General features: G+C 32.4%; 1 pseudogene; it reads right to left on the bottom strand.

Annotated features, from left to right (window-relative positions):
• Positions 1 to 11,118: 11,118 nt before the first annotated feature.
• Positions 11,119 to 12,589, bottom strand: LOC148771641 (uncharacterized; annotated as a pseudogene).
• Between the last annotated feature and the right edge of the window lie 1,199 nt (positions 12,590 to 13,788).

Below are 13,788 nucleotides of genomic sequence, written 5' to 3'. Positions count from 1 at the left end.
GAGCATCGCCAGAACTTTAATATGAGAGACTTTTCTTAGCAATATAACATTGATTCACCTGTAGCAGCAACATACTATAATTGTCACAGGGAGAATGGCACAGGAGCACGGAGGTTACCCTCTATTTAAATAATTAAGGGCAACTTTATCTCGAAGCGATTTGCATCTACATCTACCCTACTACGCATCATAATATTTACTTAAATGTAAACTATGTACGAACCTCCTATGTGAAATTAGTGCAACATGTTTCTTTTTACGGCTTTCTTTAATTTGCAAATAAATAGATCACATTTAGCACCAAAAAATATCATTTGTGGCATAAATAAGTTTAAGGTTTCTCCAGATATTTTCTGTACTAATGAATGGTAAAACTTAATTACGCGATGTAGCACAGTAATTATAAACTGCTATACCCTATGCACTTATCATATTTTTTTACTATTTCCCTTTTCTCGTCCACTTGCTGTATGCCATCGAAGTTTATTTTCTAACTTATGACTACAAATTAAAGTAATATTGAGAAGAAAAAAAAAAAACAGCAATCAACTACGATATTCTATATATTTAGAAATTGATTATTATTTCAATTTTCCTTCAAATATCAAAATAAATTAATTGTATCTAATTTAAGTTATTATTAAAAAATCGAATGAAAAAAAAAAGTAGCTGGATATTCGGAATTTGCATGGAGCATGGAGTCGGGTATAATTTTTACAGGTCTTTGAAGAAATAAATTTGGAAGAATAAATATGATGCGGAAAAATAGGAGTGGGTACATTTATTTGTGCAGTTTTATAGTATTTTATAATGATGAAATGTACGATCTTCATTTTCAAAAAAAAAAAAATGTACGATCTTCTTCTATTTGTCAACCAATCCTGGTGGAGCACTTTATAGACTACTTTTAGCAGCAACCGAAACGACGTCGTTTTTCTCTTTGCAATTAATACCAAATCAGCCCAAAACGTCGTCGTCCCAATTATTCAATTAATACCTGGTTTGGCTCAGGTCATCATCATACAGCAGCATGATCCTACAACGCTTTAACAGTAACAATTCCGTCATAGTAATTCTTCTAAACGTACTCCATTTTTCACCGCCACTAATAATCTTTTCGCAGATTACACAAAAACAACTTATGGCCCAATTTCCAGTGCTAGGCCCATAATAAAGAGAACTATGGGCCCATTAGTATTAATTTTGGCCCAATTTCCGATGCTAGGCCCATAATTAATGTATAATTATGGGCCCATTAGTAGTAATTTTGGCCCAATTTCCGGTACTAGGCCCATACTTAAATGAGAACTATGGGCCGATTAATAGTAATTATGGTCCAATTTTCGGTGGTAGGCCCAAAATTAAGGTAGAACTATGGGCCCATTAGTAGTAATTTTGGCCCAATTTCCAGTGCTAGATCCATAATTAAGGGAGAACTATGGGCCCATTAGAAGTAATTTTGGCCCAATTTCCGGTGCTAGCCCAAGAATTGAGGTTGAACTATGGGCCCTTTACTAGTATATATATATATATATATATATATATATATATATATATATATATATATATATATATATATATATATATATATATATATATATATATATATATATATATAAATAAATAAAAAAAAAACCTTCATCTGCACAAACAACAAAATTCACAATTTGAATCTTGATATTATAAATCAATTATTACCCAACAAAAAATTGGAAAAATACAACCATCAACATCACTATACATAAAAAATAAAAAAAATAAACCACAACTTACATATAACTATATATTACTACATGTTACTACACGTGACATGTATAACTACATGTATATGACTACATGTGACTATATATGACTGTATGTATATGACCACATGTGACTGTATATGACTATATGTATATGACCACATGTGACTATATATGAATATACGTATATGACCACATGTGACTATATATGACTATACGTATATGACCACATGTGACTATATATGACTACGTATATGACCACATGTGACTATATGAGTATAGTCATATATAGTGTAGATCGTAGTCTATAGCTTCAATTTCCACTTTTCTGTACGGCAACAACTTCGATTTATAAGTTGCAAACAAACTATTTTGAATTGACGAACACCATGTCCTCTGGACAAAAACTTAGTGCATAGAAGTTGTTCAAACACCGAGACCTAAACACCGAGACCTGTGACAAAAAATCAACTTCAGTTTAAGACATTTACATTATAAATCAACAAATACATATCGAAATGCACACTTACATAATTTTTTTCGAGAAATTTTCTCCACTTTGAGACACAGAATAAAAATTAAAATTTGCTTCTTCTACACCAAAAACATCCGACAATTTTCAAATCTCAAAAATGCAATAATCAAGCTAGATAGGAGCCAATTGAAAGGCACAGTACACACAAAATTAAACACTTGATTCCAAAAAAAATGATCCTTTCACCAAGAAAAAAAAAACAAAACCCTAACGGTTGATTTCTTCCCTCGAACCAAATAAACCTTAAATTCACAATAATAATAATTTTTCCCAATTTTCAATACCAGAGCAATTAACATAAAAGAAAAAAATTGGAGATCAAACGATGGTTGCCTTGCATCGACGTCGTCACCAGATCTGGCGAGTGAGAGTTTTTTTTTTTTCGACCCAAATGATTCGTTAGGCAAACGATTAGAGGATTTAACAAACATGATTACAGAACATAGGAAATATAAAAACGAAGCACCTTGAAGATGTAGATCTTGTACGTTTCCACGCCCTTCTTCGTCCCCTTCTTTGTCTACTCTCCGCCGATTGCTGCCTTCGTCCTTGGGAGCTTCTTGGCAGCCTCCGGTTTCTTCTACGCCACCGCCGCCGGAGACTTTAGAGATTTTGTATATTATTTTTTTGCCATAGAGAGTTAGAGAGAGAGGGGCAGAGAAGACGAGAGATGAAAAGAGAGAGAGGAGCAGAGAAGACGAGATATGAAGAGAGAGAGAATCGCAGATACGAGATGAAGAAAAGAGAGAGAGGCAGAAAAGACGAGAGAAAAAAGAGCGAAATAAACGGCGGTAGTGGGTGAATGGAAGAGAGAAGATTAGGGCATATATTAATTAAAAATTAAAAGGGCAAAACATGTATTTTAGATTGTCCAGGGAGGTCTCACAAATTAAGATTAGAATTCGGGTTTTTGACTAGGACAGAAAAATTTATTGAACCTCCTCATATATATTTTCAAAACTAGGGGGTCATCACTAATTTAACCAATATATAAATTATTACGCGATCAAAAAATTAGGCACTAACAATTTTTTTACAAAATGCATGAATTAATAACACTAGTATTTTACCCCGTGCGTTGCACGGCCCAATACTAAAACAAAAGGAAAATTAATATAGGTACACCAAGCATTATGCATAAAAATGTAAACACGACACTCAAGTATATGCGTAAAATATAAAGTTAAAATAGTTTTTAAAAGTATTATGTCGCTTTAAAATTGTAAATAGTTTAAACTATAGTTAATTCACCACATGATGAGAAGAATAATATATAGTCATGGTTTGAATACTGTGTGAGTGATAAGTTACCTATACAATAATACAAACAATTTGTGAGATATATTGGAGAAGATATGTGATCTATGGATTAAGCGAACTTCTATCTAGATATTTTTAATGTAATTTTTAGTAAAAAAAAGATTTTTCGATTTTTTTGGAAATCATAACTCATAATCTATATTTATAATTTATGTATTATATTTTAGTTTCAATCCAAAACAAAATCAGGAATTAAATATAAAAATGGAAGGAAAAATAAACTTGTATTTCAATAAAAAAAAAAAAGAAAAATAAATAAATAATTACAGAAACAAATGATTAGAGAAACCAAAAAAAAATGTGTTTGATTTCTTTACATTTTTTTTCCCTCTGAGATTTACAAATATGAATCACATTTCTTCTATGCACATATTTATAACATTACAGGAAAATTACACCGTCACTTTAGTGTCATTTTTGTTCTTCCTTTCATCATCTAAATTATGTGATAGGGAATGACTATAATAAATCCCATTCTCACTTCAATACCAAAAAAATAAAAATTGAATAATAAATAAGTAATGACATAAATACCCTTAATGAAAATAAATACCATACAAATATTAAAAATCTCATTTTTCTTTGTTCAATACAAACACACAAAATCCCTCAAACCCATCTTCTTCTTCACAAATCCCTCAACCTCTTCCTTCTTCTTCCTCACAACAAACCCTTCTAAAAAATCTCAAAACTAAAGAAATTAAAATGTCACAAAACTTAAAAAATGGAGTTATAAGACAATAATATGGTAGTATATATGGAAGGAGAACACATTAAGGTAAGTATCGATGTCTTTTTTGAGCTTCGAAGTCGATTTTGAAGTTTTTTTTTTTTTGAAACCCGCCGGCAATTTTTGACACATACAGGTCGATTTTTTGGTCAATTTTCGACACCAACGTGTCGAAAAATATATTTAGAAAAAAAAAAAAAAACAAATTTCGACACATACCTGTATATATGTCGAAATTTGTTTTTTTTTTTTTTTTCTAAATATATTTTTCGACACGTTGGTGTCGAAAATTGACCAAAAAATCGACCTGTATGTGTCGAAAACTGCCGGCGGGTTTAAAAAAAAAAACTGCAAAATCGACTTCGAAGCTCAAAAAAAACATGGATACATACCTTAATGGGTTCTCTTTCCATATATACTACCATATTATTGTCTTATAACTCCATTTTATAAGTTTTGTGAGGTTTTGATTTTTTGAATTTGGAGATGTTTTGGAGGATTTAAGAATATGAAGAAGATAGGGTTTAAGGGATTTGAGTTTGGGGAGAAGAAGAAATGATTTGTTTTTCTTTTTTTCCTTGGTATTGAAGTGAGGAATAAAAAAATTATTTGTGTAAATTGTATTTTGGTTGATGAAGGGCGTTTTTGTACTTTGCTAACAATTTTTTTTATTTATGGTTTTAAACTAAGAAAAAGTTGTAAAAACTTCTATAAAAAATGGTTTTAAACTTGGATCGTACTGAAGTGAGAAAAAAAATGGGATTTGTTTTAATTGCCCCCTTATGTGATATCCTATAGAAAGATGGAAAGTGAACCTGGAGATGCACAAATTAAGATATAACATTAGATTTTAGGGAGGATCAAAACTGATGCACCAATTGATATTAAACAATGAATTACCAACAAAGATGAATGCACTGGTAAAATTTCCTAATGCATGCAAAGAATAAACCAACAATTATTCTAAAAATAAATCAAGTACAGGAATTCCCTGATTGACTTGCCTCGATAAACAGCCACAAAAGCAGCAACTTCGTTCATTTAGTAACTTTTGTGGATTCCACTGAATTGCCATTTTTTATTCCCATTTCTTTATTCCACTCACCTGCCTTGTGCCATGACAAATCCAATTGCAATAATCTTTTTAAAACATCCTCAAGAGATGAAATCGGACAAAAAGAAAACGAAGAACAATAAGAGCATGCAGTTAGTTATGCATCATAATGTGTACGGAAGCAAAGATCTATTCTACATATCAAGACTCAAACAATATACATAATCAAAGTTGCAACAAATCTTGAAGCCAAAACTAAGAAACTATCCCAGTCCCTTATGATAAAGGCAATTGGAGTTTTGCATTCTTCCGGTCATTACCCGAATTTATCAAGGAATTCTTACTATGTAAAGTGCATGAGAAGAAAAGACAAACTGATAGGAAGACTAAAAAAAGAAAAGCAAACCGTGGAAGAAGAAACATATAAAAGGAAAAAACCCCGCTATTACGTGGAAAAAATAAATTAATTTTTAGAGAAAATCAATAAATATATTAGTACCAATGATTATATAAATAATAAATTTAAATAATTGCATAATTTTAATTTATATTAATATAAATTGCAAAGCCACTGAATTGCCATTTTTGAGTCCAATCTTTTTATCCATTTATTTCTTCCACTCTGTCGTATGCAATAAACAGAACAACACAAAATGTGTAAAGAAAATCGAATCAAATTGTAGTGTAAGCATGTGAAGTAAAAAACAGCTTATTTTTTAACACAAACAGAAATAATTTAGCATTCAGACAACTTATAAGATAAAAAAAAAAAAAAAAGAAAAAAAAAAAGAAAAAGAAAAGCATTCCAGCATCAAAATAAAGAAATTTAGATATTATTTAGCAAAAAAAGCTCACATGAAATACCGGTTTATTGCAAAAGAAAAAACGCCTTAAAAATGAAATACAAACAGAAACAACTAACATTCGTTCAACTTGAGCAATTAAAAAATTTAACCAAGAAACCCAGACAAAATACATGTTTCTTGCAAAAGCAATAAACAGGGTTGATAAATGGAACACAAACCGAAACAACACACTTTCCTACCACTATCAAAATAAACAAATTCAATTATTTGATTGAGAAACTTAGCCGTGCAAAAGGAGAGAAGCAGGAGAGCAGAAGTGGATGAACACATTTTTTTGCCTTTGAAACGCTTTTATTGTCATATTTTACAAACGAACACGACGACGATAAAGAACTCAGACTTATGAAAGTAACATGTTAGATATAAACATAATACGACCTCTCTAAAAACCGATCTGAGGGACAGAAAATAAAAACACAAATTTGTTGTTGCAAGCAGCAACAAAGTATATAAAAAAATTCATGAGAAAATAAAAAAATGTAAAGCATGATTTTAGGCTTCAGAACGCTTGGCATGGGATTTTTCAAAACAAAAAGGAAGATGAGAACGAACTCTAAGAACTTAGCGAGCTATTTTGTAAAAAAATGACAATCAAAAGTAAATTTACCATACTACAATACCACAATCATTGGCATCCTCCTCCAATGGACCTGAAAAAGAGCCAAAAAGACACACCATAAATTCCCATTGGTTCCCAAAATGGAAAATGGGATTCTAGTATGAATTTTTCACGATACAATAAATAAATAACCTTCATTTTCTTTTAGATCGAAATAAGAAGTTAATATCAAGTATGCTCATCCATCTTCACCAGAATCTACATATAATATGTTCTGCATACAAAGAAAGTATAAGGATTGATCTGTAATAGAAAACCAAGTTCAGAATTCAAATGTATGAAGGAAATAAAGTAAGAATACTATACACACATACCCACAATGTCGCAAAACCTTTCATTATTAACTCTTAGCCCGAAGAAAAAGATCTGAAGCAACAAAATAAATAGAACCATCCAATCATCAATTATTCATCTCAAATGGAGTGGGAAATTCACCCACATTTAACCCAAACCACACTAAACATGCAAATACATATACAAACACTAATGTGAACTACAGATTCATTCGGGAAAAATACAAAAGCACCGGGGTTTCGGGTAAAACCTTTCTTTTAATGTATATTTATTAGTGAGAGGCAGACGCTTTTTCTCTCTTCATGAGAGGCTGATTTTCTCTCTTCGCGAGAGGCAGACGTTTTTTCTTCCTTTTTCCTTCGTCCTTCTGCTGTGGATTTTAGAGTAAATTGCAAAAAATATCTCTCTGTAATCTCTAAATAGCGAAAACCCCTTATGATAAATAAATTAGTAAAAACCACCTGCAAAATTATTTAAATAGCACACTCGGCCCATTACTCATTTGAGTGTTGACTTCATATAAAAAGACACAAATACCCCCGGCATTTTGCAATTAATAAATTCTTATATTTTTTTTAAATATTTTAATTAATTTATTTTTGTTATATCTTAATTATAAAGGTACAATGGGTCTTTAATTTATTTCTATTTTTATTGTCACATAATTTTTGTATATATTTTAAATTATCCGTACATAAAAAAAAAACTTAAATTCCATTATGATGTATTTAAAAAAATATATACTTAATTTGATTAACAAATTTTTAATAGTTTTTCAATTTAATTATTTACTATTTTTTTAACAATATTTTAATTTCTAAACAATCAATTAAACAGAAAATATATATACATATAATATATATACATATAAATATATTTTTAGGGTTAATTTTGTCATTTCACGACAAAAAACCAACTACCAGTCTCGCAACCTGCGAGTGAGCTACACGTAAGTCAAACCAAGGAGGTTTTTGCTTTTGACTAAATTTCACAGAGGAGTTTTTACTAGTTTATTTATCACATGGGATTTTTTGCTATTTAGAGATTACATAAGGGTACTTTTTGCGGTTTACTCATGGATTTTACCCTAGATAACGTCATTTTCTTAGATTTCTTGCCGATCTGATCGTGGGTGTTGTTTTTTTCTGGTTTTATTACATTGTTTTTGTTACGCTTATTAGGGTTTTGTGTTTCTTTTGCCCAGGGTTTTACTTCACACTTATTAGGGCATGGAGAGAAGAGGTGCGAGCTAAGGTACGAGGATGGTTTTGTGGATGCTGGTGACAATCTACCGTACGGAAGCTGGCTGAGAGTTCCAATGGGCAGAGATGATCGTAACTCGGGCCTGCCTTTGCAAGCTATCCGACAGTCGGAGTCTATACCACAGAGGGGTTCGTCGAGTTTCTCGCAAAGAGGGCTCAATGTTTTTGCATTTTCAGCACCTACCATTCCTGGTACATCAAGATCTCGACCTGGTGAATAATTTGGTTCAATCTACGGAAGAGGATATATAGTGGGAATATACAGTTGCGGGCAATTGCGAAAGTTCCAAACAAAAACAGGAAGAAGAAAGCCGGCGATGGTGAGGTTGCGGATACGCTCAGATTGGCAAAGAAACCAAATGTTACATCTTCTCGATGAAGATAGCTTAGAAACGGCGGCGACTGTGATAGTCTCGCCGGGACCAATGAATTGTGTATATTGGAATTGTCGGGGACTAGGGGATCCCCTGACAATTCACAGCATTGGAGATATCCTCCGAAAACATAACCCCCGTGTGGTGTTTCTTTCGGAAACGAAAGCAACACAACAGTTGATTGATCATTTGAAGAAGATCGAAGTGGAATTATAATGGAGTTTCAGTGGATAAGCACTAGTAGAAAAATGACTTTTTACTACCACCATTAACCGTAACAAAAGGTATCAAATTCGTAGTAAAAAGGCTTTTGCTACGAATATGCCCCGTAGCATATACGAGCGTGACAAAAAGTTTGCTACGGTAAATGGGCGTACCAAATATTTTTTTGCTACGGTAAATCCTAGTATTTACTACGACTTCAAAATTGTTCCGTAGTAAAAAGAACATTTTTTAACGGTTTTTTACCGTAGCAAAAAATTTCGTAGTAAAAACTAAATTTTCTACTAGTGAAGGTTGGAAAATCCGGAGGCCTGGCTCTACTATGAAATAAAGACGTCACTTTGGATTTGAGATCGTATTCAATTAACCATATTGACGTGGAGATTGTTTGCTGTATAGCCAACTGCAGGTGGAGATTCACTGGCTTCTACGGGCACCCGGAGCAAAACAAACGCTATGAGTCATGAAATCTTCTTAGGCGGTTGGGCGCTCAGAATAATTTGTCGTGGGTTATTGGAGGAGACTTTAACGAGATACATAGTAACTCGGAGAAAGAAGGGGGGAATCTCAAAACTACCCCACTATATTCAAGCCTATAGGGAAGCGATTGAGGATTGCAATCTCACCCATGGTTCGCCGGAACGGCTGTTTCGGAACGGGAATGGTGCCCGCCGTTCCAGAATACGTAACGAGAACGTTGTTTTCACCGGGACTCATCAAAACGCCGAGAAATCGGTGGGATGAGCGAGACGGAGCCACAGAACGGCCCCGACACGGGCGGAACGGTGCCGGAACAGTAGAATATAATTTGAAAAAAAAAACATAATTTAACTAAAAAAATAAGGAAAAAAATGACTAATTTGACTAAAAAAAACATTGGCTCGTGAATTTTCTACTATTCTTGTTTTTACTATTTGGCTTGTGACTTGTGAATTATTTCTTGGATTCTAATATTTTGTATTATGATGAATTTTATTTTACTATTGGGTGCAGATTCCCACTACTAAACTTACTATAGTAATGACAACATATTCCACTTATCTTGTTTTCCTCAAATTTTTTTCAAATAAACACTCAATATAATAATACATCATCAAATATCCATGCAGATTGCAGAGATTCACATCACATCATCACATGCACTCCTCTAGGCTATAGCCTTTCCCACAAGCCACAATTCCACCCAATAATAGAACTAATAATAATATAGACCGTGGATTGATATCAGCTTTTATCTTGAATACATAATATATATAGAGAGGCATTGGAGAGGCAGAGAGTAAAAGAGAAAAATATAAACCAATCATCAACTCTTCTCTCCGTAAAAGGTACAATTTGATATGTTTGTAATTTTTTAATTTATAATTTTATACGTCGCTACAAGATTGTAATGTATAATTTAATATTTATAGTCATATTGTTTTCGTAATTTATAATTTAATATAGAATATAGATAGTATGAAGAAAGAATAATTTTATATATTACTAATAATCAATTAATATTTGGTTCTAATTGCACTCATTTTTTTTCCACAATCATGTAGAATGGGTCCAAAACCTGATATAGGTTGGGATTTCGGCGATATGGTTGGTGAAAATCGAAAGAAAATCAAATGCAAATTATGTCAAGTAGTTACTACAGGAGAAATAACCAGATTAAAACAACATATCGCTCATATATCTGGAGAAGTAGAGGCATGTAAAAAGGCTCCGAAAGAAATTTCGATAATGTTGCGAAAACAACTTCAAGAGAGCAAAACTGCTAGAGAAATAATGAAAAAAAGAAAAGACACAACTATAATGTCCATTAGAGAAGAAAGTAGGCACATTCATGATGTTGATACTGAAAGTAGCACGAGAATGATGATGAACAAGGTTCCCGATACGTAAAAAAGATGACCAAAATAAAAGGATGCATAGAAAAGGCAAAAAAAATTACAAGTTTTATTTACAACAGTGACAAAATAGTGAATCTTATGAAGTCGTACACAAACGAACGAGAGTTGTTAAGGCCAGGAATTACAAGATTTGCAACAGTATTTATGTAATTTAAAGTCTTGTTCGACATTCTATGGAGTTGAAGAGCATGTGTACGACTTCATAACATTCTATGGAATTACAAGATTTGCAACATTATTTATTGCTATTGAAAGTCTTGTTCGACATTCTGTGGAGTTGAAGAGAATGTGTACGAATTCATAGAATGTCGAACAAGACTTTCAATAGCAATAAATACTGCTGCAAATCTTGTAATTCCTGGCCTTAACAACTCTCGTTCGTTTGTATACGACTTCATAAGATTCACAATTTTGTCACTGTTGTAAATAAAACTTGTAATTTTTTTTGCCTTTTCTATGCGTCTTTTTATTTTCGTCATCTTACCGATATCTTCCAACATCAGATTGATGCAATGTGCAGTGCAAAGAGACCAAAATATATGCGGCCTTTCCAGCATCAACCTTTTCCCAGCAGCTTTGTTCGAAGCTTCACTGTTTATAACAACTTGTACAACATTTTTCTCTCCTATCTCATCAATGACTTTATTAATAAGAGACAAAATAAAATCTGCGTTCTTTATTTTATCAGAACAATCAACAGAAGTATGATATATCATTGATCGATCACAATATATCATAAAATTGTTGATAGGATGCTTATTTTTTGTACTCCACCCATCACACATGATTGTACAACCATATTCTGGCCATAGTGGATATATCACCGTCAATTTCAGAAACTTCTTCATCTAGATAAGTACTACCGGTTTGACGGCCTGAAGGACCCATAATTCCAGTCCCCGCCTCAGCAATAATATTTATCAAAGATTGATAGTAAGGCCCACTATCAGCAACATTAAATGGAATAACATTAAATAAAAACCACTTTGGATTGGCCTTACCAAGTGCTTTGATTTTTTTAGGAGGGAAAAATTGTTTAAGACTTTTTTGTTTTGACGGGAACATGAAAGGATCTACCCCGTTTGAAGACTTCTTAGGTCCTTCTCTTAAGCTGAGCTACGAAATAGTCCTTGTTTCGTACCAGATGTTTGACCTCGAGAAGTACCACCAGTATGCCCTAGAATTAAATAATACTAATTAATCGACATGTTTTACAAGTATAACAATGTACTAGGATATAAAATTTCATATACTGTCATCGTATCGCATACGCTCCTCTTCATCGAAAGCTTGCTTTCGACTTTCTCTCATTGCATTCCGTAAATGTTTCTTCTCCATTTGTGATAGATATTCTTTATTTGCGTATCACGAACCTTGTTCATCATCATTTTCGCTGCTACTTTCAGTATCAACATCATGAATGTGCCTACTTTCTTCTCTAATGAACATTATAGTTGTTTCTTTTCTTTTTTTCATTATTTCTCTAGCAGTTTTGCTCTCTTGAAGATGTTTTCGCAACATTACCGAAATTTCTTTCGGAGTCTTTTTACATGCCTCTAATTCTCCAGATATGTGAGCGAAATGTTGTTTTAATCTGGTTATTCATTCTGTAGTAACTACTTGACGGAATTTGCATTTGGTTTTCTTTCGATTTTCACCAACCATATCGCCGAAATTCCACCCTTAAATTTTTTTCTTAGTGACTTTGTTTATATTTTTCTCTTTTACTCTCTGCCTCTCTATATATATTATTTATTGAAGATAAAAGTTGATATCAAACCACGATCTATATTATTATTAGTTTTATTATTGTGTGGAATTGTGGCTTGTGGGAGACATGGATGTGAAAGGCTGTAGCCTAGAGGAGTGCATGTGATGATGTGAATCTCTGCAATCTGCATGGATATTTGATGATGTATTATTGAGTGTTTATTTGAAAAAAAAAATTGAGGAAAAGAAGAGTAGTCGAATATGTTGTCATTGCTATAGTAAGTTCAGTAGTGGAAATCTGCACCCGGCCAATAGTAAAATAAAATTCGTCATAATACAAACTATTAGAATCCAAGAAATAATTCACAAGTCACAAGACAAATAGTAAAAACAAGAATAGTAGAAAAGTCACGAGCCAAACAAAAACAATTTGAGAGAAAAATTAATAATGTTTTTTTTTCCCTTTTTTTTAGTCAAATTAGTCATTTTTTTCCTTACTTTTTTAGTCAAATTATGTTTTTTTTCAAATTATTTTCTACTCTTCCGGGACCGTTCTGGCCGTTCCGTGGCTCCGTCTCGCCCATCCCACCAATTTCTCGGTGTTCCGATGAGTCCCAGTGAAAACACCATTCTGGTTATGGACAAAACGAATAAAAAAAACCATTTTGGGAAAATGTTAACCAGAGTACATTAAGCATTTAATAACAAAAATTGCAGATTTTTAGGAGTTGAAAAGGTTGCAGATTTTTTGGGAAAATGTTAACCAGTATTTTTTTTTACGTTACTATGTGTGTGTTATGTGAATTGTGTATGAGGAAAAAAAGATGGAATTGAGAGACGAAAGTTGTTGTTAGGTTGTGACAAGGCCATTGGAGTACTTGAATTTTGGTCCCTACTGATTTTTAATTGTTAGGATAAGTTTGATTTTCTAATTTCCTTATTTCTTTTTCTTTGCGTCTAATATATGTTATGATTTTCCTTTTTAATAATTATCTAGTCTCAGTTACGAGATTTAAGAATGGTTGTTTATGTTAAAAATGAATTCTTTGATTTATATTGGTGTGTAGTTTTTTGGGCTATTGGGTTAGTTTCTTATATTTTAGTAGTTGTTTTTGATTATTTTTAGTTTTTTTTGTAGTGGATTATGTTAATTTTTTTTAGT

The sequence above is a fragment of the Erythranthe guttata genome, chromosome 3 (assembly GCF_056151865.1).
Source record: "Erythranthe guttata isolate IM_541 chromosome 3, IM_541, whole genome shotgun sequence".
NCBI lineage: Eukaryota > Viridiplantae > Streptophyta > Magnoliopsida > Lamiales > Phrymaceae > Erythranthe > Erythranthe guttata.
Note: the sequence above shows the minus strand (reverse complement) of the source record. Positions and strands in the feature narration are given on the sequence as shown.